The following is a 27,618-nucleotide window of genomic DNA, read 5'->3' as shown; positions in this document are numbered from 1 at the left end:
TCAAATGCCTTAAAAAAATAAAGAAAAGTATTTTTACTAGAACGAGGATGGTATTGCACGGTTCTAGGTAATTTCTTCTACAACCATTATTGCTGCATGCAATTCGCCAGCTTTTTATTGATTTATCTTACAGAATATAACTTTAGCCTTTATTTTTGAAACATTCATTTCTTTCTATGGATGGAGTATATAACATTTCTTAAAGCCTTAGCTAAAATCATGACTATGCGTAAGGTACCACTAGTCAATTAGTCATTTTAAAACAGAATCGTGTTCCCAGATCTGTGCTTTATAACTCTTTTACCCTTATAAACTATTCCTTCTTTATGTATTCACTGTTTTCCCATTTTATTCCTCTAAATTTCGAACCTATAATGCAAAATCATAAAAAGGCCACGAGTTTGTCAGGCAGCAAGATATTTAAGAGGTAAAAATGTATGCAGCGAAATTACCGGTACAACTATAACACCTCCTTACGCAGACTACTGGTACTCAAAAAGCTGTTTGCTCAACCTGTTTTCAAAGAATGTACAAATTGGTAAATTTGTACACAAAACGATTTCGAAATTTAAAAAAAAAAAAAAAAAAAAAACGGTTAAATTAGCAACAAAAAAAATGTGTGTCTTCCGATTTTTTTATTTTTTTTGTAAGGTTAGGTTTTGAATATTAGAAAAATATTTTACGATAAAGTTAAAATGGTATCAAAATTGATAGCATCGACGTTCTAGTGTTAACAATTTTGTATTTAATTCAACAAAGAAAAATGCCTATATTATCATCAATACTTTTGTTTTGGATGGATTAGAAAAGTAGTATAATTGGATAAAAATACATAATCCTCGTGAATAAAATAATTCATTTATTGTCTACTCTATGCAAATAAGTATTTATAACGCTGTAATTTTATATTTTTAACACATGTATGGCCTGTCAACACAAAAACAATCTAGAAGGATTTTTCTCAAGCATTTGTATTCTTCGACGAACTATCGTCAATTTCTATTAACTAATTATTTTTATTAACTCTTTGGTTGCGTCGCTAATTTCACTTAAAGTAGCGAAAATTGATGATTACACAGGTTACCTCACCCATACAAAAATATTCAGTGTTTTTTGCTCTCGATGTTTATCCTTCATTTCTCCCAACAGTGTTTTAAACGTTGATTGGTTAAATTAAAATGAAAATTTTTAATAATTATAAAATTCTCAACAATCATTGGACAATAAATCCAGAGTAGAGAAGAATTGGCTCATTACTAACAGATTTTGAGCCTTTTTTATGCTTCTTTTCCGAGAAAAGGTTGCGTGACACAATAAAGGTAACAACAGGCTCATAAATCAAATAAAGGTTCAAATATATAGCTATCTTGAATCATCCTACACATTTAAAGTCCTTTAATTTGTTCCATGTTCCCATTATTATTTTTCAACTGAATTTTAAAAAGTTTTTTTATTGTTTTAAAACCCGATCGTTTAGTCCCTAAAGATGAGCGACATCAACAACAATGTAAACCTCAGATAAATACGCTCTATTTAAAATCCTCCCCCCTTTTTTTTTTCAATTTATAAAGTTAATTTTTAGGGGGAAAAAGCTCCCGACATTAAGACAGCTAAAAAGAGTCTTAAGAGATTAAAACAAACATTAAAGAAGCCACACACGATTTAACCCCATGAGTGTGGTTCTTTAAAAAAAGCCCTAGACTCAACAGCTTACTTTTATTACCAGTGAGAGTGAGTGGAAGTAAAGAAATAGTGTATACTTATACATTTAAGTTGTATGTATGAAGATAAAAATAAAAGTCTTGCCCCAAAAGAGAAGAATCTTCCTTCCCCCCTCCTCCTCCCCCAGTTTTTTCTTTTTATTTCATTGCCTTCCTTCTTTCAATAGAGGAGAAAATAGAAAGCACTGGGTAAGAATAAGAAGTGTATGTATGAAGAAAAAAATATATATAATAATGGAATATCCCTTTTAAAAAAGATTATTGAATTTTTTTGTTCTTTATTTGGGAGGGAAGAAAAAGAAACAGAGAAAAGTAAGTTTGTTCCTTTTTAACTTTCAAAATCAAAATAATAGCACTGATTTATACATATTAAGTAAATTTCATTATAAGAAATTGCATACTGCAGATCCCAAGTCCCTTTGATCCAGTTTCTCAAAAAAGGAACATTCTAAAGCAGGGTAAGTTAAACTTTTAAAACTAATTAGGAAACTGGTCTATTAAATGGAAGAATAACATGGTCGTATTTATATCTTTTTCACCGTACAAGATGTGGTTTTTTATAATACCAAAGATGAATCTTCAGTTGATCATATTTTAGGATTTTCCATTATGCCCTCTTCAACTTTTTCTCTTTTTGCACTATTTACCTTGTTAATTCAGTTTAAACAGTGAATTCATGGATGCTGCCATGCAGTTAGTTATGGATAGCAATCGGTATTTTTGAGAGAAAGAGGAGATGGCGGGAGCTACATATATAGCAATACTGAATAAATACTCATGTTAACACTAACAGCCTCTTATATAATTTTGGGGGTCAGAAAATAAAAGTATTACTGTTATAGAGAGGAGAACTTTCATAGTTTAAAATAGCATTACTCCAGGAAAAATATTGTAGAGCTATATTGAAACCTATTTATTATTTTATTATGCATTATTAAAAACTACACCAAAAGTAGGTGTGGGAATTAATCCTTCGGAGCGACATGTTAGCACCTCAACGATCTATTAAAAAATGAACAAGAAAGAGCACACACACCAATCGTTTTTCCTTTCTCATTTTGGAGTAATATTCAACCCTCCTAGAGGAGAGAAATAGTGTGGCTACGACCACTTCATTGTTCATATATTGATCATATGGTCTTCCTTTAGCAGTATTGCTTTAAAGTTAACAAACTAAGGCCTGGATGAAGCTCTCCTAATCATTCTTTGTGGATCGTCAAAAAGCTTCTATGAAGCGTTATAAATGCGCGTGGATTAAAGCTTTTGCATTTATATAGTTTTAAATGTAAATTAATAGAGCACATAAGAATCATTTTGTGTCTTTCAACCTTTCTTCCAAAAAGAAATAGAAAAGAGACTGAAAAATTAGACATTTCTTCCCAACTGTGAGAATATTCATCATTTAACAGTAGAAAATTATTTACAGCCCAACAGTAAATAGTAGTTACAATAATAGTCGAGAACACTAATAAGGGATATAAAAAGTAGAAAATCGATATTTGACAAGAAAAAAAAAAATAATCACCTGCTATTTTCCTTCATATAAATATTTCATTTTGACTTTATTACATCATGGCGCTACCTTTATTCTATATCGCAACCTTACCATCAAAAAGAAACAAAAATGCCCAAAATCAGTTGGTAGTTAGCAAATTTGTCAAAACTGCGATTATATTTAAATAATTCCGGAGAATTGTTCACAAGCAAACGCTAATTCTAATTCAACCAATTAACACCCAGTAAACGCATTAGGGTGGGGGTAAAATAAATGACCTCTGACAACAAATTACTCAGTCAATGTTTGTGTAAATGTTGAGTTAACGCCGTGGCATAATACATGTTTTAATTAATATAACTTTACAAAATGATTTATTCTGAATGTGATCCTATAAAAATATCACTATCCTCAATGTGGTCTCCAGGGCTCTTACTATAATTTTTCTTTGAGGAAGGGGAACAAAATCTTACCTTTAAAAAAAAATGTCCTTTTCTGTTCTGAAGAACGGATGAGATCTTTTTTATTCACTAATGGATCTCATCAATAACTTCCGGTCTAAATAACTCCTAATTGTTTAATTATAAATATAAAAACAAGAGAATGCGATTATTTATAGAGTTCCTTTACACATGTAGCATTGGATATTCATATTCAGTACTCATATAATTCAATGAATGAAACTGGAAATCAATGTTCAAAGTAAGTAACTCCAACCTACATTCACAACCAATTTGTTCGCAAATTATGACGTAGCAATTTTAGCGTATTCATCATTAATTAATTAAGTTGAAAACAATTATAATTGATTTTGATTTGAGAATTGAATTAAAGAGTTTTTTCTTCTTCTTAACTTATTAAGCAAGGGAAGACCTGGGACAATTGAAATAGTCCTTTCTTCTCCAATATCCAAAAAGAAGCAGTTATCAAATTTGTATCACAAATACACAATATAATGCAGATTATTGTGAAAAAAATTCAAACTCGTTTTTTAAAGAAATATTTATTAAAATCAGATTTTGAGTTGTAAAAGTAATTTTGGAAGGGCCAATGTTTTGGTAATAATGACGTCAGATTATCTTTTTTATTGATGTAACTTATATAATTATTGATTGTTTTTCTACCAGTTGATACAATTTTGTTAAAATTCAAAGCTCACATAGTGAGGGGAAATTATAGATATTATAACCCTTGGTACAAAGTTGAAACAAGTACTGCAATATTCTTGTATTGTTTATTCTTGTTTATTATTTCTTATATAATTATACTTTTCAAAAAATATGTCGATTAGCCAAGGCAGGACCCTGAATTTGTTTTTGAGAGGGAATTTCTCCAACTTATAATATTGATAAGTGATCTATAATATAAATCTTATAATGCATTAATATGTTTTAATTCATTCAAATTGAGTAATTCAACAGTATAAATAGTCTGGTTATTTCTTCATCAAAACATATTATTTTCAATTTCTAACCTTAATTCGACCTCTTGCAACCGTCCCTGACTAAATAAATAGTTGCAACATTTGACAAGTTGCATTGAACATACAATTTGTTAAAAAACTATTGACTAGTATGAACTTAAATTTGAGGGAAATATATATGTAGGTATTAGTGTTGGGTTTCAATCTAAAAATCCTGAGATCGTTATGATTTTTAGAGGACCAAACTAATTCGCTCCTTTAATAAAATTCGGTCTGGAACGGTCTCAATTAAAAATTCTGTCTGAATCAGTCCTACTAAAAAACGGTTTGGATCAGTCTAATTTAATATTAGGTCTAGAGGGATTCTATAGATTAATTTTTAATGACGTCGTCTGTCTTTCAAAATGGTGAACATCGACCAACAATAATATCATATAAAGTTAAATGAATTGCATAAACCTTATTGTCATAAATCCGGATAGGTTAGAAAACTATTCCATAGATTGAGATAAAAAATCGCTCCACTATTTGAAAAGAATTATACTTCTGTCAACGGTCTGAAGCGAAGTATTGGTCCGAATCCGTATAGAAAAAAAACACAAGCAAAAATATTATGAACACTCGTACGTACCAATTATGGGCATTTGACAGGAGTTTTTTCTTATTCATCATTAATGACATCATAAGTACGGATGTATCTGTATTTGTTAAAATTTGACGATCCCAAGTTAAACCAGCTCGGAGTAATTAAGACCAAATGTAAAAAGTGTTGTCATTGTGCCCGATCTCCTCCTAAGTACATACGTATATGAATCATCCGACCACAAGCAGTACATAAACACAACACAATTTTTTTCCAATAACAACATTTTTAAGGAATTAATGAGAATACCTGACCCCATTTACAACTACAAAATACGACAACCCCTTTACAAAATATTTACATACATCCTACTATCTATAATTATCACTATGTCAGCACAAGAATGCGATTGTTCTTTATTATATTTAATGGAGAAAAAATACTTTTCTACTCCCAAGAAATAAGTAGTTCATATTATAAAAATTCCAGGATAAATCTTTCAGCCTGTTTTTGAGTTACATTACAATTAAGTAAGTGAAATAATTTATTCATCACTCAACCTTTGTCTATCTTTATATTAATAAAACCAGTTCACGGTTCGGTTTGAAAAAAACACTGAAGATCGAATCGACAAAAACTGTACCGGACTGAGTCTCATCACTTATTAATGCATACATATGTATATAGATATATATATGCGATGGCTTGGACGTAACTATGTATTCAACTATTGCAAATCCAAGTATCTTATCTAATGTTTTGTTGACATTTTTATCTCTTAAAAATATGCATCAGACCTCTTGATGACGCACATATATAAATCCTTTAACCAGACCCAATGTGTAATTGCAACAAGTTTGAAGGGAATTTATAGCAGGATTTGTTAATATTAGAGAAATGACTGCGTTAACCTAAATGGATACTAATGTAAAAACTTGGTCCAAGACGGTTCACTTTGAATGATAATTTATAGACATGTATATTTTGGTTGCATGACTAAATAAAAAGATACACAGTATTTTGTTGTCATCTGTCGATGAGTCTACTTATTTTCTCCTAATCAATGTTCTGAACGTTGATGAAACTATAGTTAGGTCATTTTAAGCTGTCAACAATTACTAAATAATAAAAATTTCCATAATTGACCAACAGGGAGACCAATCGGCATGATTTTTTTTTTTTTTTAAACTAATGAACCATTTTTTTAAATTAATAATGAAAGAGTGTAAATCCAAATACCTCCTTGCAGTCAGTTAGAGACCAAAATGTCTAATAGTGAAGAAGTTATGATTTTTTTTTATCAAAAAAAGACTTAAATCTCCTCAAAATGTGATAAGAAGTTTTAATTTAGAGGATTACTTTGTTACAAGCTTCAAATAAACTTTTAAGAATTCCAATAAGTTAGGGTACCTATGCTAGTATATTATATAATAGAGCTAGTACCCAGCATTGCTTGGAGTTTTTAGGCTTAGACGAACATAGAAATATTGCTTTAATAGAATAAATGATAGCACCCCAACAAATCCTTGGAGTTACTTACCGTTTTTTATGAACACACTCACACATAGTTACTCAATACTTGGATTTTTTTTCTCAAGAATGAAAAAATAATCATAACTGCTTGAGAAGAAAAAAATAATCATACGATTTGATGAGCCAAGGAGTAATTTAGTTCGTTGCTAAACCTCATTTAAAATCCCATACATTTTTTTAATATTTTATAGAAAGTACTTTTCACCTTTTTTTTTTTTTTTTTTTTTTGTCTTTTTTAATATGAGCTGAACTCAAATCTTCAAGTTTTAATTTATTTTATAGGGTGCTCCCTGCATATTATAATCAATTTTCTTTCTATATACTGTATTGCTATATGCTACTCATCAGGGATCACTATATGCATTACAATTATTTTTTACTAGCTAGATGGGTCTTAAGTTGAATCAATAACAATTTTTTAAGTGTTTTTGACGACAATTAGCATGATATTTTTTTTTTTTTTGTAAAAGAACAAATGTTTCACTTAACTCAGTCCAATTGTATGAATGCTCAAATTGTCTCTCATTGTCACATTATGAAATGCCCTAATTCCCTTAATTGAAGAATATCCTTTTTGATTGCGCAAAAGAAGAGTTGATGTTATTATAAATACCCTGGAGTGCAACTATTTTTATTAGTAAAGAAGATATATATTTGCCATGTAAAAATTGGTACATCACAAATGAATAATAATTACAAATACTTTCAACATCGATCCTTTCAAAAACCAAATATAAATGCTATAATTACATTTACATATACATGTTATATGTATCTTCGAGTGATCATCATGGATGATCCATGTGCATCAGACAAAGCTGGTTGTAGAAGAAGACATTGCTTTGACCTAGCCTAGCATTTTATTATTAAGCATAAGGTCTCACAAAGAGAAGATTTTTAATGAATTAACAATATATCTTTTTGAAAAAATGTCATTTGAAATATATTTAAAAAAAAGTTATCAACCTAAAAAAGGCCTTCTGAAAAACAGGGAATCGAAATTATTTTCTTAAAATAAGTTTGGGGAATTATTTTCTGAAAAACAAAACAAAAATTCAAATATAAAAATGCAAAGAAAAGAGACTGCACATTTTTTTTTCTTTGCTCTAGGCCTTACACACAGTTGAATAATCAATATATCAACCATTGATGGAAAATTCAATGTTTGCATTATCCTCATCATAAGTACTCGGGAAAGCCTTGAATAGTTAAATTGGTTCTAGGATGTTACCCTGGGCAGTTTCACCCTCATAAATATCATAAATTCCACATATAATTTAAGGTTTAAAATGAGTCTTTCCCCCTCTTGAAGTCATTTGTTATGCATTTTTTATAGAAAGTATTAACGATGACTGTTGCAATAGTTGTATCAATGGTAATTCATTTGCTCACACCCCTCTTATTAGTTTCTATAAAAATATTTTATATTGACCTTGTGTTTGCAGGTCTTAACCTCAATAATTAAGAGAAATTCTATTTTTAAATCTACAATTTTATGCTTTTCTTAAACTACTCAAGTCTCAAACACGTATAAGGACCTTCATAATATGAAAACAACTCTCTGAACTAACCTCACTCCTAACTCTAATACTAATATGAGGAATAGCCCTGCTATAACCATTAAACCCTTAAGGAAGTATTAATTCTTGTCACCCTCCCCAGTAAACCGAATGTATGAATTACTACATCAGAATTGAATTAAAATCCCATAATTTCATTATTAATTAAAAAGGACTTCAAGTAAAGTAAGGGCTTAACTTATATGGGGAATATGCATTTATGCTAGAATACATGTATGAGGGCGAAACTTCCGGCCTCAAGTTAAATTAAATAAAGAGATATTCTGTGGAATCAATTGTTTCTTACTTTAATGCGAATTTAGCATCGCTCGTAAATTTATTATTTATCTAAAAGGCAGAGTAAAGCACCAGTTTTTAGAAGCCGTCTTTTTTTTCAGGCTCAACTGGAACAATTTTTTTGGAACCTACACAACACTAAAATATCAGCTGTCGTTTATCTATGAATAATTTTACAACCATATTGAACATGTCATTTATGATTAAAAACATAATCAGTGTCAATCATCGCTGTCCGTTCGTCCCACACTCCCATCTATGTATTTAGATTACATTTATTTAATTTTTAAAAAATTACTTCAGATGTTATCATATCAAATCATATAATGTTGAACATTGTATTAGAAGTTATATATTTAAAAAAATCACATTTTCCCCAACTATAAAGCGTTTTCACAGACGTCCTAAATTGCGTCATAATTGAAGTAGACCCCATCTTGGTAGGGCATAATTGTCATTATTATTACATAAAATGGACAAAAGAGTTGACACTTTCATTGATGCTACTTGATGCCAGGAAAAAATTGTGATATTTGAATTAAATCAAAGTAATACATATAAAAAGTCCCTTAAAATGGCTGGATTTGTACAACTATTACTCTTTATTGACCAATGAAAGACGAAAAAAGTAGGATAGTTGATAAAATATTCCTATCTTTAATTTTAATTTATAATATGGAAATAAGATTGTTAACGTCTCTGTTGTTCCCAGAGAAGGAAATATACTTAATGTATATGGGCTTCAAAAGACAATTCCACGGGCCAGTTGGAGTAATTGTAATACTATAATGTTAATTTATACTTAATCAGTGCAACTCCATCTGACATATAAAATGAATATTTATATAAAAATAGTAGATAGTAATAATTTATTTTTAGGCTCTAAAATATAATAAAACTAAGCAATAGAGGGATGTATTTTTATACGACAGTTATTTGTTGATCCCATTTTAACATACAATAGTTAACTCCTTTCCTTAATATTAATGAACAAGGTTTTAATGTTAAAAACTAGTTGTTTAGATGCAAAAATGGCCAACATTAATAATGCTGACGTCACATCAAAATACTTTATAATGAAACAAATATAGATAATAAAGACAAGTTCAACTCAAAGTGTCAACTCGTACACAAAATAAATCACTCAAGTTGCCACAAATATTTCAATAATTATGACAAGACTCATCATTAGGTCTACATAATGAAAATATAATCTTAAATAAATAGTAGAATACTTATATGGAAATAGTGTCTATTATATCATATTCCTCCATACCGGTTTTTGTGAGTGTGGGCCTCTCACTGAACATACATTCGAGGCAACAGCAGAAGATATATACTTGTATATGTGTAAATCGATTCTGTAATCACGGTTTTGTTACTGGGAGGCCTCATTTGAATGACTATGGATGGCTCACCATTAATAAGACCGATAAATACTAATAATAGGAAAATTATTAGGGGCCAGCCCCTGATGATTATGGTACTGTAAATATTAACAGTGCCATAGTCAATAATAATTCAAAGTTTCTTTATTAAGAAGCTTTTAATTATGCACATTTATCTAGGGCCGGCCTTAGGGTCCTAAGACTACTGTGGTCGCAGTGGGCTATGCACTTCCATTATGCCTCACTCTTGATTGAAAAACAATTTTTGAGTTTCTTTTCAAAAAAGGTCATGTGAGAAGAATATGAGAAAAATAAATAAAATTCAAGTTAATTATTATCCTTATCCTACTGGAAGCATAGACCAGGGAAGCTCTTGGCTCCTTACTCATTGAATAAGAATGAAAAGTGGCCCAATTATGTTGTCATCATTAACATATGATGTCGTTGTTAAGAATTTTACTTTTGAATCAATTACAGTGCTGGAGAGCATGAACATTGCTCTCTGCAAAATTTTATATCCGTCCTATCTAGTGTTGTGTAGATCCTTTTTTAGGACTGCAGTTCATTTCAGTCCTACTTAACAGTCTTTGTAGAGATAAAATCTATCCCTCATGACAAAATTGAGGTGTTTTCCCCGGGTTTTTTTAAATTAGTCAATTATATAGTTAAATAAAAATATAATATGTTCTTAATAAATATCTGATATATCTTATTAGGCTTAATAAACCATCGACATATTTAAAAAAAAATCAAGGACCAACAGTTAGGGTTTGGCTCTAAGGACCGAATATACTGGACCAGACAAAATAAATTGGGACCGACACAAAACTAGTAATGTCATTTTTGTTTTGGTACTGACACTTCAAAAATAAAGAATGTGTAGTTTTAAGTCAAATTGGATTTCATACGTCTTCAAGTATCTCAATTATGAAACTATGTTTAATGAATATTGTATTCTTATAACTGCCTAGGTTCTAATTTGGAAATAAAAGATACAAGATATATGAGATGCGATCAATACAAATATTTTATTGTAACAAATATATGACCCCTAATTTGATGACTTTTTTTTCTTTTTCAGTAGAAGAATACCTGAACAAACTTCAATTCATAATATTTGGCCCATATCCTCAAAATTGAGATGATACAAAACGACTAATAACGAGGAATTTTAATCAAAAATGGAATATCAGTCGGAAATTTTATGCAATGAGTTGAAAACTTGAAAAAGAACATTATTTTATATATAAAAACCTTCATTCCATAAACAAAGAGAGAAAAATCATTTAACTATTTGAATAGGCATATCTAATATATGTAGCTTGCTAATGTGTTGCCGGGCCAGATATTATGATTTACTATGCAAAAGAGGAGTGAGTCCTAAGCATGCATCATTAACATTACTTCTCTCCAAATGAATGCTTTTGTTTTCTTTCAAGAAAATTGTATTTGTAATCGCATGCACATTGCACATCATAATATCACAAAAACAATAAACCATTTCAACATTAAAAAAACAACAATAACACACGTCTGAAACTATTATTTATTTATTCATATTCAGTACTATTATTATTTTACTTCTTTCCGAGTGTGTATGATGCACATAGTTTCTATGTACATAATATATCATTCAGTTTCAATGAGTAAGAATGTTTACATACATATTATCTATAGACTGAATGTGGACCGGCAACACAAAAGGAACTTAGAATAATCTTTCTCAATACTGAGTGTGTATTACATTTGAATTCCTATCGTCAATTTCAAGCAACACATTTTTATTATAACCCCTTTTGAATACGCGGCAAATTGCAATTGAGGTAGCCAAAATTGATAGTCACAATGACAAAATGAGAAACTGATTATATTTGAAAGATCATGTCGGGCCCAATAAAAGTCTCTTAAATCACATACAGGTTTTAAAATATATAGTCCAATTTCTTGGGTAACCTAATTCATCCCCCCCAAAAAAAAGAAAAGTGAATATTAGATTAACTTGTATGGGAGGTTTTGTGGAGAATGTTTATCTCTTTAGTAACTTATTTTTTTTCTTCTTTGACATACATAGATATAAGGGGTACTATGATAAAGAAATTATCCAATTTATGGGTGGAGAATCTAGTCCATACAAAGGATTCTCATGGAAGTAGACACAAAAATCTTCCTTCCCTGGTTGTTATATACCATGTATATATTTACATCTAGTGCTACATATTATTAATAACAACAACACAAGACACACTCTTTCTTTCGGGGTTCCGATGTATGTTGTTATACGAATCTATATTAGGGCGGTTTGTTTTTCAACGTTTTTCGAATTTTGATTATGGCTAGTGCGGAAAAAGTTCCTGTTTGGTTAGAAAATACCCTATGAAAAATGTTATAGTTCCACAATGTTATCTTTGGGATCCACATCTCCTTCAAAGTTTAAAAAAAATATATATTTATTTAATAATTAAATAAAAAAATAAAGCATTACTCATTATTTTCCATATAAATAAATTTGATAAATTTTTTTTAAAGCTATACAAAATATTATTACAGTTTTTTTCTTAAGTCATTACATGGAACAAAAAGAGAGAATAAGTTAAGGAAATTTTTGATGATCCATGTATAACACACATAGATCGGAAAGGAAAGATTAAAATATTGTCTTACATTGTTATCTGTTTTTGCTCCATAGGATGACTCTAGAAAATAACTTTACTAATAGTTTTTATAGGTTAAAAAAATCCCCATCAAAATGTTTTAATACCAGAAAAAATAAATTCTATATTTGAGACCTTGTCTACAAGGCAACGATTGAAAAACTTTGCCTCATTATTTTTATTCAAAATATTTCGTGTACACACGAGCAAGAAATATCCTCAATCCTAAGGTTAATATAAATACAAGTCACAGAGTATAACTGTTACCAAAGAGAGAATATATATATCACCTCCATTGACCGTTACTGTTAGAGTACTGTTATTATACTCTATGACGTCAAAATCAATTTGGAAATTCTAGCAAGCTCGATTAAATGATGGACTACTCTTCTATTTCTATTTACCCTGTTTAATCCGAGCTGATCAATAATATTGATGGTGATCTTATTGTTAGAGAAGAGAAAATGAGTGCAATAGGCGTGTAAAACTTAATTCCTCCTCTTAATTTGTTCAATTTGCTTATACGAGTAACAACTTGTACATTTTATTTTAAACGTAAACGGTGTTGTCAGACTGAAGGTGTGGAAAAATATATTAGGTTTTCCTCAGAAAACGTTTCTGTTTGGACAGAGCCTCAATCTTTATCGACATATTAAATAATGTTTTACTTGTTTCAAACTATGACCAGATTTGTGACCAAAAGATGACATTATAGAACAATGAAATTTAACTTTCCAAACGACAACATTTTACCCCTAGCCTCAATATAAATTTGAAAAAAGTTGAAAAAACCAACCTTCCTAATGTATGTCATACATAATAATATCGTTCAAAAAACAACATCATATTAAGAAGAAAAACTCAGAAGGCAATAGCAGATTCAGAATAAGATAATACGCAGAAAATAACAATAAGGAAGACAACAGCAGACAACGACGAGGATAATGATAAAATATAGGACACACGTGTTTGTCGTAGAATTTTAGTGGAAGAATAAAGAAAGCATATATAATATATATTTAAGAAAATGGAAGAAAAATAAATAATTTATTGTCTAATTTCACAAAAAAAGAAATTTAAATTTATCTTTTATTTAACTTTGACTAAGAAATAAAGATTAGGAAATAGACATTTATTTCCCAGATTATTATTAGTTATCATATGATTATTTAGGTACATTGTTAGGATTGTAAATCGAAAGCATTTATAGTATACTAAAAAGACAAAAAAAAATAACATGTTAACTCCGTCAATTTGAAGAATGTTTGAAAAGGATAGTAGCTTAGCTGCCATAACGCCTCATTAACTTAACTGTACGATTAAGAAAATGAACACGAATCCCACTCTCTTTCTAGCAAAGACATATGTAGAAATTACTCAAATGTTAATCCTCAACGTTACTCTCCGTCATTCATGAACAAACACACTCGCGGTTACACTTTGTATATAGATGTTCTCTTCACAAGAATGGGAGAAAAATAATGATAACCCTTAAGAAAATAAAAAACAAGTTCAGGTTGCCAAAAACAACAACAAATAAACTCCCACGCTACACAATGCTTTGCATTTACAACCATTTATATTGTACATGCAATCGAAATACCGGGTCTAAATTTAATTATGACATACTTTTTTGAGGTATGATGAAACACACTCCATAAGTTTGTGTTCAGGCTAAATTATTCTGCGTTTACAAAAAAAAAAAAAAAAAAGTTTTCCAATATCTGTACATATTTTCGAAACAAATGTCAAGCGAAATCCGCAATCGGATATCATAAATATTGCGCATCAGAAGTGTGAGGAATTTATAAGGAATTAAATTTATCTCAGTCAACTGTTCATCAAATGGAACTAGTTTATGCCCCTGCCCATACTCCTAAAATCAGCCAGATTTTTTTGGATCAAAATGTTTCTTATCAGCCAAATCAGTTTAACCTCTATCCTGGCCTGATCTCAACACCCTGTATAATAGCATATGGACGCATTTAAGGCCTGTGCTGAACGTGTACCAAATTTGAGTGTCCTCGAGGAAAAAATAACTGATGAATGGACAAAACTTGAGCAATACCATTGAGGTCTGATCGTCCCTTAGGCTTCATATTCAATAAAATTTGAGTTTTATATTCATTGGCCGATATTTAAAAATATCAAGTGTCTTGGAATAAATATTTAAGAGTACTAAAAAATGCCATGATCCTAATTCTGTTGTGAATATACGATATTTTCGTAGCTGTTCCAGTACCAAAGTTAGTATCGGTATTTATTTACTTTTTCGATTAAAAATGCACATACAGAGCTATCGGTAGGATTTTTGTTCGAAGTCTAATGATGACGCTTTCTTATATGAAAGACAATTTTTATTCTTGCCATCTTCTTCATATTTATAGAACAAAGTTCGTTTGTTTGTTTGGCTGTCTGTAAAAGTATCATTATTGAGTATGCGCTTAATATCGTAGAAGTAAGAACTATTTATTAAGAGTCCTTTTTTTAAGAAAAGTAAATATATTACATTTTTTCAAAGGTGTCCTCAAAATTTTAAAGCAAATTTTTGTGATTTAAAATATAAGCAATTTTATAAATATACCCTTTTTAGTTGCTCTGATACTCACCCATACCCGTGGCACCGGCGGTCTTATTTTTTAACTGAGATAACAACATTGGAAGTACAGATTTCAACAACAATTGAGTATAAGACAGTTTTAAAAGTATTCCAGTACCACTAAAGTTCCCATACCCCAAACAATACTCCTCTAAAGTAGGTATGTCATAACTATATTAACACCCTCTAAAACACCCTTCATCATCTCTTAATGAAAGGAGATGACCTGTCTAATGCAAAGGTATATGTTCACAAAAGTCCTATAAAAATCATCGATGAATGAAATTGAATTTATTTGTTCTGGAAGAAAGGAAGGAGGGCTGTTTTTCTTCTCCTCCAATGTGTAGTCACATACAAAAATATAATCGCTTTACTTTAGCTCATAAATCCCCAGGTACATACATAAATACATAATATTTATCATTCTAAAAACAAAAGCAGAATACATATTTACCTAGACTACCCAAGTTTCTAAAATGATAATATTAATAACAATAATAAAAACAGAAACGAGCCTCAATTTATGTATCAGTATATATGTATTACACAACTTAAGGAAGAAGAAAAAGAAGTAAATAAATAACGTAATATTAAAATTCTTATTTGAATAACTGTTTTACGCAGATTTATATATATTTATATATTAGGGTGTTTCTTAGTTTTTATTTTGTTGAAATGCCCAGCTCACCGGATCAAAATCCGCTCCCTTTGATAAAAACATACAACTGGCAAAGTTTGAGCAGCAAAATTGAACAGTGTTTAGAGGTGGCTCAATGACCTCAAATTGTTGAAAATTGCCAATTTTTTCAAAAAAAAGTAAGTTCTTTCTCGATTATCGTGGAAGCAGTTCACAATACAGCTTCCTTTCTTTTTTTTTTCTTTTTTCTTTTTTTTTCCAAGATGACTTAATTTACTTTAAGAAATATAAATGTTTTTATGAAAAAAAAAAAAAAGTGAATTAGAATGAAAAAAAATAGTTGAAGAGAAAAATACAACATATACATATAAAGTGTAGCTCACAATGTTTTTATGTTTTCCTCCAACAATACAAAACTCTTAGTTTTAGTTGAGTCAGTCCTTAATTTGGGATGTAAAATCAGTTCTGCATATCGGTCCTTCATAGGTGTCCCAAATTTAAAATCGCTCTCTATGAAGCATAATTGCTCATATGTACATCTGGAGTACTTTTGTTTACAATTTAAATCCATTCCGTATTGAACTACAATTATTAATTAAAATAGTTGAAGAATATTTAGTAACAAATAATACTAGGAAATACTTATTAGTTTCCTTACAAGTTAATTACCAGAGATGCTAATTTGAACAAAGATAGAAAGAAGATATATTACTGGAATATTTTTTGATAAAAGAAAAGATAAGTAGGATCATATTTTATTTAATCAAAGTAGTGTAAATTCCAAAGTGCAAAGGCGGACACGATGGAGAAATCAACACAATCTCAAATTAAATTACATTTATCATGCGTATTTTGTACCAAATTGACTCGAAATAAATTCCTTCATCGCAAATGTCTTGGTGATTTTTCCTATATCATCATCTTGAATTTAAGAATAGAATATAGGAATCATCCAATATTTCTATTAAAGAAATATCAAGTTTTTGGAGAAAAGAATACATGGGATAATATACCTCATCTCCAAATGTTCTACTCAATAATGGCTTTCAAAAAAGGTGGCAAACGATGACAAAACTAATTATGAGCTTGGAATTAATTGTAAATAGTTAAATAGCATGTCATACTGAATATATACGACAATAAATTATCCATTTTGCCAACAAACATTCATAGAGATGATTACAATTTTTTTTTTTTTTTTGAATTCACAATAATATTTCTTAGTACTAGTACAAAATGCGGAATACAATTTATGTCACCTGGTTCAATGCACCACGCTTGTTGGTAGTCTATAGTAATGTATAGTTTTAAAAATTTGGTTATTAAAGTCGTAGTTTAAATTAACTTTTTTAAGAGAGACTAGGATTGCAGAATATTCGTATCATTATAGTGTGAATATGTTTGAAAATATGGATCTCTTCTCCTACAGCCTCAGATGCTTTATTAAATGATTTAGATTCGATGAAATCACTACATAATTATTTAGAAACTAATCCTCTAATTTTAAAAACGGAGTTTCTAATTTTTTAAAGTATTTATGATATGTATTTAACGAGCTTCTTGGTCTGGCTCTATTTGATTGTTGGGTCAGTCTGGCATCCAAAAGGGAAATATTATTTGAAATGCAAATAAGGAAAAATTCAAAGGAAAAATTTATATCTACATAAAAATATTAGAAGACTTGGTTACAAATAAGACAAACAACATCATTCAGATGTTGAAACTCCAACAAAAAAGCTTAAAAAGGTTGATCCGAAATTATGGGCCAGTAACTATGATTATAAGAAATCCTTTTAAATAATCGATGCTTTTATAGTTATTAATTACCAAGGAGAACGAGGAGTGGCACTCATTAAATAATACAGTGGATCGTTAACAACTGAGGAATCGCAGCTTTAATTCTTCAAGTATGATATAAATCATCTTTATTTAAAAAAGTTATAACGTAATAAAATATGTATTGTACAAAAAATTATTGATGGTAATTGAGTATAAAATCTTATTTTATATATTATTAAATTTTTAAAGCCGTTGAGCTACATCGAAAACAAAGCTCATTGTGACATACAATTAACAACCAATTGTATTTTTTGATCAAATATAACTATTTGTCACTTTAAAACTTTAATAATCCAACAAAAATGAAAATATTACATGAAAAAACTTCATGCTTTTTAGTGAAAAAAATGGAAAACATAAAAAATTACTCGTTATACTTTATACATGTATTTGTTTTCTATTCAACTATTTTGGATTGTAATTCGCTTTATATATATATATATGTATTATTTTTTTTCTCAGAACCACATAAATATTTCTAAAAGTAAATTAAGTTATCTTAAGAAAATTAAAAAAAAGCTATATATCGTGAAAAATTTTCATAATAATCAAGAAAGAAGTCACTTTTTTTCTTTTTAATTGACAATTTTCAAAATTTTGAGGGCGTAGAGCCACCTCTAAACAATTCAATTTTATCAAACTTTACCAATAGTATTTTTTTATCAAAATGGATTTCAATCCAGTGACCCGGACATTTCAATAAAAAAATAAAATAAGGAACACTCTAATATATATATATATAATAAACGCAAAAACCTATTTAACTATGTCTATAAATAGAAGAATATATTAAATTATAATATTACATGTACATATATATATGTGTATGATTATAAATGGGAAAATCATAATTACTGCCTATGTGTGTGTCCTTAAGGGTGGATAAAGGAACAGCTACCTACATAATATTATATATACTCTTATATTAGTGTTGAGACTCGGTTAGAGACTAAATTTTGGGGGGACTTTGTATCGGTTTGATGTCCCCTCCCTAAAGTTTAAAGACACGACATAATCGTACGTAAAGACTGTCCCATAGAACAATCTTTGATAAATGACGTCATCATCAATCATTCTTTTATAATTTCAGTCAGCCTAATTTAGGTTTTGATAGAGCATAATGGCCAAATATTCACATTCTTTAAAGATACTTTTATAAAACTAATTCAAATGATCAACTGAGATACTGAACAATTATATTAGTAAAAATGACACCTTGTAGAAGGCGCTTGAAACGAACGAGATGGACTGGAGGAGGGCCTCACTGATTTTAAGGCCCATATTAAGGACCGATAAATTCTTAGACTTAAATAATTTTTTCTACACCGATCTGAACAGATATTCCCGTTAAGACCAAAATTCAAACCGGCGATTTTTAGAAGACCATATTTTACGACGAGACAGATCCAGACCCACCACTAATAAATAAATACATTTCATATATTTTTGTATAGAAGTCGGAATTTCTATACACATTAAAATTTTTAGATGGGTCAATGGGTCATTTTAAAAAGGATATGTAAATGGATGCCATAATTTCATTTTGATTTATTAAAATTGCACATTTCTTATGTTTTAGTAGTAATATAACTTTGGATATTTGAACTTTATATGTACCACAGAATACTCGTATGTCTTATCCGTTAGTCATTTTTATCAAAAAAATTATCATTGTTACATGCCTCTAACTAAAAGCTGGTTGTTAAATTTGTCGAGGAGAAAACGTTTTTGGTAACAATTTTGAAATCAACCCATTCAAAAAAATTATCAAAATTTTTTTTAATCCCTTTTCTAAATTAAATTTTAAATTTGATCTCTTTTTAAAATATTTTAACTGTAAAATTTATAAATTTAGAATTTATATAAAATAAACATTTTTGTCAAAATTGTCAACAATGATTTGTCAGAAGTCCCTATATGAAAAATCCTTGTAACTACCTTGTTTGCTTAAAAACAAGGTACAACATGTATAGAACATAATATTTAAAAGGTAGATTCACATTCAAAATAAGGACCTTGGAATAATTGGAGCAGAATGCTGCAAAAAAATAAAAATGAAGGCTAAATATTTAGGACTTGTGTTGTGTCAGTCCTTATTTATTCAGTCCAGTACATTTTTGTCTTAGGATCGGTCCTACCAGGCCTTGGGACCGGTCTTTAAGACTATCGGTCCATCGGACTGTTAGACTGTCTATAAAGTTTTTTTTTTTTTTTTTTTAAAGAAATACAGTTGAGTGACTTCATCAAGGATATAACTATATAATTTTTAGGACTGGACTGAGACTGAACTGGACTCTACTGGAGTCTTCAGGCTTAAATAAGGACTTACACAACACTATTTATAACTCAAAAATCCTTCAAGTGAGGAAGAATAATAATCACATAAAGAGGGACTCTTTGATATCTTTCCTTCCCAATATTTACGTAATTTGATAAGGAGCAATTTGTAATTTTTATTAGAGGCACTTTCCAAGAGTCGACACACACACAAAAAGTAGTGAAAAATATAAAGTAAGACATAAAAACCATCATAAAGCTATAAAAAGTACATATATATATATATACATTCTTCTAGTAATAGAGGAATAATAAATACAAATAAGGCCACAGAGTAAAAAAAGAAAACAAGGTAATAATTGCCTCTAATATGTCTAAGGTTATGTGCTTTTTCATCTACAAATACCCATAAAACATGCTGACAGATATGTATAGAGTTACATAAAATATGACCTGCCGGTACGTAAAAATAAAACAAACCGAAAATCAACATGATACGCCTGAGGATTTGAAGAATGTTTGAGGGGAGAGCTACTTGGCTTTCATGACGTTTTATTAGATTAACTACACGCAGCTCAAATGACATAGCAAGGATATTTAAGTTGGAATTACTCGAATGTCGATCCACATTTCTACTCAATAATGATAACGGCTTTTAAGAATGGAATTTTCATAGAACCCTAGGATATGGTGGGAGCGAGATTTATGGTACTTTTGAATTAAGACCTTTATTAATATCAGCTGGCTGTTATATGATTTAGGCGGGAGAAAATCTATTTCTGCTATAGAGAGAGTACTGTCAACATTTAAAATAGTATTAGTCCAAGGGAAATATTGTAAAATTTTGTTTCAAGATATATATTATTATTTAATAAACAAAACAAGTGCTACATATAGAACCAAGCGTTTTTCCGTTTCTAATCTCAAGCTTGTTATCTACATGTACGTTTTGCCTATCTCTACATATAGATGGGCTTAAATATCTCATTATTCTCCCGCCCAAAATTATTTTGAACAAGGACAACAAATAACTAAATTTATTTATTTATTCAAAAGTAACATGTCCACTTTCCAGTCTTGCTCCCGCTTTCTCCTTGGGATCTTCGAAATTCCCATCAAAAATGATAATTCCATAAATTATTTATGAATTAGTTTGGGATTCTAGTCATATGTAGTCTGGCATTTTTATAAGAGTACAAATTAGAAAGGATCATCATTTTCTCACGAAAAGTTTAATCAATTGATTTATGTTACTCACTGATATTATAAATGCAGTTCAGCTTTTATGAAATTTATAAATTATGATATTTAAAATTGTTTATGAAACATATTATGAGTTAGAAAATTACATAATAAATTTGTTCATTATTACCAAATATGCTCATTTAAAATTATTAAATCAAATAATTAATTTTTGATTTAATCGGCTCTAAGACGCCTAAATATAACCGCCAATTGAGTTACATTTTTTCATACCGTTTTTCAGAACCAGTACATAAATACAGGATTGATATAAATACTCGTCCCATCAAATTTTCGCCCTTTTTTAATGATTCCTAGACATTTTGGAGGCTTCGCTAGGAAGTTCAAATTGTTCTAAGTTAGTAATAATAATCAAACAACTTCGAAAACTGGTCTACGAGTATAATATGGAGGGAATGGCATCAATATACAAAATAACTTCTTTCCCGTACTCCTGATAGGGTTAAAATTAAGAGGGGCACTTACTTTGACTCCTTGAAGACTAAAATACTGCCACAATGGATCCAAGAACCCAATTTGCTTTCAACAGGATGGAGCATCCGCACACACTGCCCAAATTTTACAGGTTTAGTGTACCTCCAATTTTTGATATCATAGGATATAAGGTCAATGCTGTTCTAAAAGCAACCGAGATTAGCATATAGCATTTGCAGAGACTGTTTTGGAGAATATTTTAAAAGAAACTGTGCATGTACTATTGTTTTTAAGGGACTTAGGTGAGTTATCCTTGGTAAAGGAGAATATATTGAATAAATTATTATAAATATTTTTAATATGTATTCCAGTGACAATAAATATCATGGATTCACATTGGTTAAAAAGGAACAAAGTGTCAGTCCGTCCATTGTACCGGTTTGTTTTTTAAAGACTGGACTATTCCAAACAATTCTGGACCAACACAACACTACTTTTAAATATTTATTACCTGATAATTAAAATCTCATATTAATTATTAGCAGGAAAAAGATTCGGTGAGTAAAATACACTTGCCAGATCAGGCAGTTGGACATTGTTTGCCACTGTCTACAGCCTCTGATAGTCTTTCACATCATCATAAACGTTTATTTTCTTCCAATGTCTTTGTCTCTAAAACGTATAAGTGGGAACACTCCAGAGTTCTACTTTTTATAAAGATATAACTTTTTTGAGGAAAGAAACGATTCTCTTTGCCAAATCTTCCCACTGGGAAAAAAAAAAAAAAATGAGGGGGGAATGGATTGTATCCAAAAGAAGATGAAGAGAGGGGAAGAGAATTTATATATATATAACAATAAGAGTTCTCTAGAAGAAAGAAAAAATTAATATTTTTTTTACATTCCTTACTATTGAAAAATATATACATTGAGAAAAAAATGGTTCAAGAAAACAACTTCTGAAGAAAAGAGAGGGAGATTCAAATGTCTACATAGATTCCTCCCCCTCCCTATATCCATGCAAAAATATATAGGGGTGTATCCGTTCAAACAAATAATAATAACATCTCAATCCAGTACACCATTTTAAATCTTAAGGAGGGATCCCAATCGGACACCATAGAACACTCTTTGATTAATGGCGTCATAATGATATAAAACAGCAGGGCGACAACATCAATGAACTCGGAATTCTTAATAAAAACGCAAGCTAAAATGCTTTTTCTCAAGTTGAGGATGGATTAATTTTGTATTCTTCCATGAATTTTCGTCAATTTATATCAATAAATTATCATAATAACCCTTTAGATGTGTCACAAGTTGTACTTAAAGTAGCAAAAGTTCATTGTCACACTAAAAAAAAAAAAATGATAGATTTGAATAGAAGGCCATATCGAAGCACATGCAAGTCTCTTAATTCAAATAAATGATTTCAACTATAGTTAAAATTCATGGGTATCTTATATCATCCCAGAAATTTCAATAATAAACCTATAATTGAGTCAAATATACCTATGAAGTATTGGGCTGTGTGTTTATGAAGTAAAAAAAGAAATTGAGAATTTCTCCTTTTCGTGATTTTTGTTCAAAACTGTTTTTACGTTGACACACGACAAATTTATGAGCCTATAACGTCATCATTCATAAATATCGGCTCACAAAAATTATATATTTATTTAAAATAACACTAAAAATTCACTTTCTTAAAAAATACAATTTAAAAAAAGAAAAATATTAAGGTGCTCCCCTCAATGAAAGTTGAGCCAGATTGGCATTGCTGATGTTACACACGGCGTTACCCCATAAACACAAAAATGTAGACTGTATTTTGTTGCCAGCTGTCAAAGTTTCTGGTTCTTTTCCCATATTCAGTGTTCAGATCGATGATTGCTTGAATTCAAATAATCAATCCTTAAACTGTGAACAATTCTGAACAACTATTGAATAATAATTCCCTAGTTGGGAAGAAAATGGCATAAATTGGTTAACTACAACCTTATATTCGGCCTTTTTTCTGTTTCTTTTCGGAGAAAAGGTTACAAGATACAATTAAGGACATGTACATCAATCTAATATTTATGATAATATTGTCATCTATGTACATAGATGGCTTTTTAAAATATAAAACTTTTTTCAAGGTATAATTTTACGTCTCATAATAAGGACCGATACAACTGATCATCTTTTAAAATCCTTAACTTGAAAGTCTAAGAACTTTAGTCGTCAGCGTCATAGCTTTCCTTAAGTGAACCTTGGAATTTTTAAAGACTCATACAGAAATAGAGGGAGAGATTTTATTATATTATTGACTTTAACGGTTCATTTATTTATCTTCAACATAGCTTTTCTTCTTCCTACTCAGTTCCCTCCCTCCTCAACCAAGACTCCTCTTTTTCTTAAACCATCAAGAAATGAAGGAAAATAATAATATACCAACCACATAGTACTTTTAATAGCACTTCAGTATTTTATTTTACTTCTTAAGCATAAATATTCAATTTAAGAAATGACAACGACGCCGCTTTTTGACACGTGTCATTGGGTTTTCACCCTCTCTGTCTCTCTCTGTAACACACGCATACTTCTCTAAATAGTAAATACTTATCTACATATTAGATTAGGTAGGGGAAAAAGTAATTTCGTACTTCCTTCCTTTTTTAACCAAGTATATCTTGTTCATTATTAGTCAGACAACGACAAGACGTTGTAAAGCTGTGAGTAGAAGAAATTCGCCATATTTTACATTTTTAGTATTTGAGAGAGAAAAACGCGTCGAAGGTGGTCAATAAAATGTGTTATTTTATTGGTATATTATGTCATCTACTGTGAATCTACAAGACATCATCAAGACAACCACAGGTCACATATATCTTTGATGACGCGCCAGAAGCTCTGGGAGCTCGGATGGGAAGTTCCTATACATCAACCCTACAGTCCGGACCTGGCATCAAGTGACTACAACATGTTTCTGTCAATGCGCTTGAGGGTACAAATTTAGACTCAATAAAGGCCTGTGAAAATTGGTTGTCCAGGTTTTTGGCCAGTAAGAGGAAGGGTATTATGAAGTTAGATTCTCATTGACAACAAGGTATTGAGCAGAAAGGGGCATACTTGGCTTAAATTGTATGATTGTAACACTTCTTGCAAAGCATTGAAATAAAGCGAAAAATACGAAATTACTTTTTCCCCAACCCATTATTATATAAATATGGATATATTAGTAGCACATTAATACAAGTAAGTTAGACATTACTTTGCCACCAACAAATAATAAAGTGTGAAACATATTTATTCATGTCCTTCTGAAAAACTTTTTTGATGCGGAAAATCTCATCTTCCGCATTACTGTATGCAATTCTTCTTCTTCCCTTCACCTAATTTACCTTACTAATCAAATTAAAAGGGCGAATTCATGGAGGTTACGTAGTTAGTTATGGAGTAATATTTAACACACGTAAATAAGAGGATAACCACTAGCGATTACAAATATTGATCACATGGTCTTCATTTCGCTATCTGTTGAAGAGACGATAAATAAATAAAAAATGCACTTCAAATATGTACATTCATTCACATATCCGGCATCAAAAATGATTAGGGATTGGACAATTGTAGTTTGCAAGGAGAAAAAAATATTTAAATACAAAAATCCCATACCTAACAATAACACGAGTTAAAAGATGAACGTAGCACAAGTGGACAAGTTTATACCTATCAGTGTTCATGGTGATAATATGTTTTATTCATTATTATACATGTACTCTCTTTCAATAGTGTCTTTTTAGGTTAGGCAGGGACAGTTTTATGGAGGGGGGATACTTTTCCTAGGCCATGAACTGGATATAATTTTGAAAAAATGAAATATATAAGCTAAAAACAAATTAAATTTTGCAAATCATGCTAATGTAATGCCTTTGTTTTGATACAATTTAAAGAATCAACAGCAAGGTCGAACAAAATTACTATTAACGATATAATTAAATTTTTTAATCATTTTAAAACTCTGTTAAAAAGTGCAATTTGTCATAGAAATATTACACTACATACAATATATATATATATATAGATGTTGAAAACGTATTGCCTCATCGAAAAAGTGCTAAAACAATATATTTTTTGAAAAAAATATAAATTTAATTTTAGAGGTGCAATATAGAGAAGAAAATCATTCAATTTTTCATATAAGTAAATATCCACAAAAATAATTAATCAGTTACTTTAAATGAAAAAAAAATTCAATTCCCAACAAAAAACTCCAAATTTCGATTTAAAATAATCTACGATTTTGACCAATTTAAAAAACCATTTTTTTGGGCAAGACTGACAGATTTTGACAAAACACGAAACCACTTATAGTTTATGACGTCACTATTGCTAGAATTTTCAATTTAATGTATCGTACCGACTGCTGGGAAAGAAAAACAGATTTTGACAAAACGCCCAACACACTATGACGTCAATATTAAAAACCGTGGTGGAAGTCAAACATCAGTCGTTTTATTTCTATTAACCTTGATAATACCTTGATATATAAGTCACAAAACATATGAATTTGTAAAAAAGCGAGGTATTTCAGTTACATCTAAAAATTAATATGTTTACACGTATTTTAATTGTTCATCATCAGTTCTAACAATATTGTGCTATGAATCCTATGAGTTATGTGCTCATGTAATCATTATATTTAGTATTATCTACTAATAAATACATATTATGACATTTTGCATTTGTATGCCCAATGTGACATATTTGACCATATTATTATACATGTATGTGTGCCTCATGTACAAAGTTTGGGACACATTAATTAAATTCCCGTTTATATAAAAATATTTTATTTTTATGCTAAATATGGTTTAGTTATACATACTTCATATATGGAAGAAAAATTTAAAAATCTAATTCTAACATAATTTGGGGCATTGAGGGTTAAGATACGAGATGGTCGAAAATTGGCGAAAGACTGCGAGAGTCCCTTCCAGCTTAATTTATGTAAGTTATTTCTATAACATAAATTGCATCAACTTACAAAAACAGGTCCAGGAACAAATGTTTGAAACTACTACTGTATATTTTGTAATCTCTGGTTATAATGGTGCACTATAATTTCAACGTCAGCTAAAGGAAAGAAGTTGATGTGTTATTAACTTTTATTACACCAACAGAGTTGAGTCTCATTTCTGCACTAGTTGGAATTGCAGATTATTCATGTAGGAAAAACAAAAAAATTGACGTCATAGTAAACCCCTTTGTCAGCTAATAACTTTGCTCAATCATTCACGCATCCTGTTGCCTCTAAGTACTTCTTCTTCTATGCTCTAAGTATATTTCTCATAAAATACATTGAATTATTTATTTGTATTTTAGATCAGACATAAAAAACACACCAATGAAAAATTTATAACCTTCTAATATAAATAAAAATATGTACATTGTACTTGTACGTACAAGAAATGATTATGATTTTATTAGTATAATCATTATTTGTATGGGACCATAGGGAACAAAACGGATTTCATTATATTAGGATTATATAGACACAATGCAATAAAAATAACAGACTCTTTAAAGTGAGAAAATAAGGGTTATTCCAAGTATTCCTATTTGATATTTCGCATAGTAACTATGTAGTAGTATAGATAATATGTATAGGAAAAAGACGCAACAAAACGATTCCCAACATAATAAATTAAATATATGTACATTATAACTATATATGATATGAGATGTCACTTAAAACATGTTCCCTCACCATCCAATATTGCTTTTCTTGTTATTTTGACAGAAGCACAACATTCAATAATTGTGTCAATTGGGGAACAAAAAAAAATATTCTGCTTATTCGAAATGCAAGGGCATATTCTCAAAAATAGAAAAGAATGATTGCATTTTTAGTCTGATGTAATTCTCCCCATATCCAGTCGGAAACAAACCTTCTTT

The 27,618-nt window shown here is 29.9% G+C and overlaps 1 protein-coding gene across 2 annotated transcripts in view; it reads right to left on the bottom strand.

The window, feature by feature from the left end:
* Positions 1–27,618, bottom strand: part of LOC121117056 (uncharacterized) — a 38,749-nt gene that overhangs the window by 9,079 nt on the left and 2,052 nt on the right. Inside the window, exon 2 of one of the 2 annotated variants that reach the window (XM_071888403.1) lies at positions 5,271–5,431. The exons of the other annotated variant lie outside the window; for it this stretch is intronic. The gene's annotated coding sequence lies outside the window, so the exon portion shown is untranslated. The remainder of the gene's footprint in view (positions 1–5,270; positions 5,432–27,618) is intronic. 2 annotated transcript variants of the gene reach the window in all.

The sequence above is a fragment of the Lepeophtheirus salmonis genome, chromosome 5 (assembly GCF_016086655.4).
Source record: "Lepeophtheirus salmonis chromosome 5, UVic_Lsal_1.4, whole genome shotgun sequence".
Lineage (NCBI taxonomy): Eukaryota > Metazoa > Arthropoda > Copepoda > Siphonostomatoida > Caligidae > Lepeophtheirus > Lepeophtheirus salmonis.
This window is presented reverse-complemented; position numbering and strand designations above follow the sequence as displayed.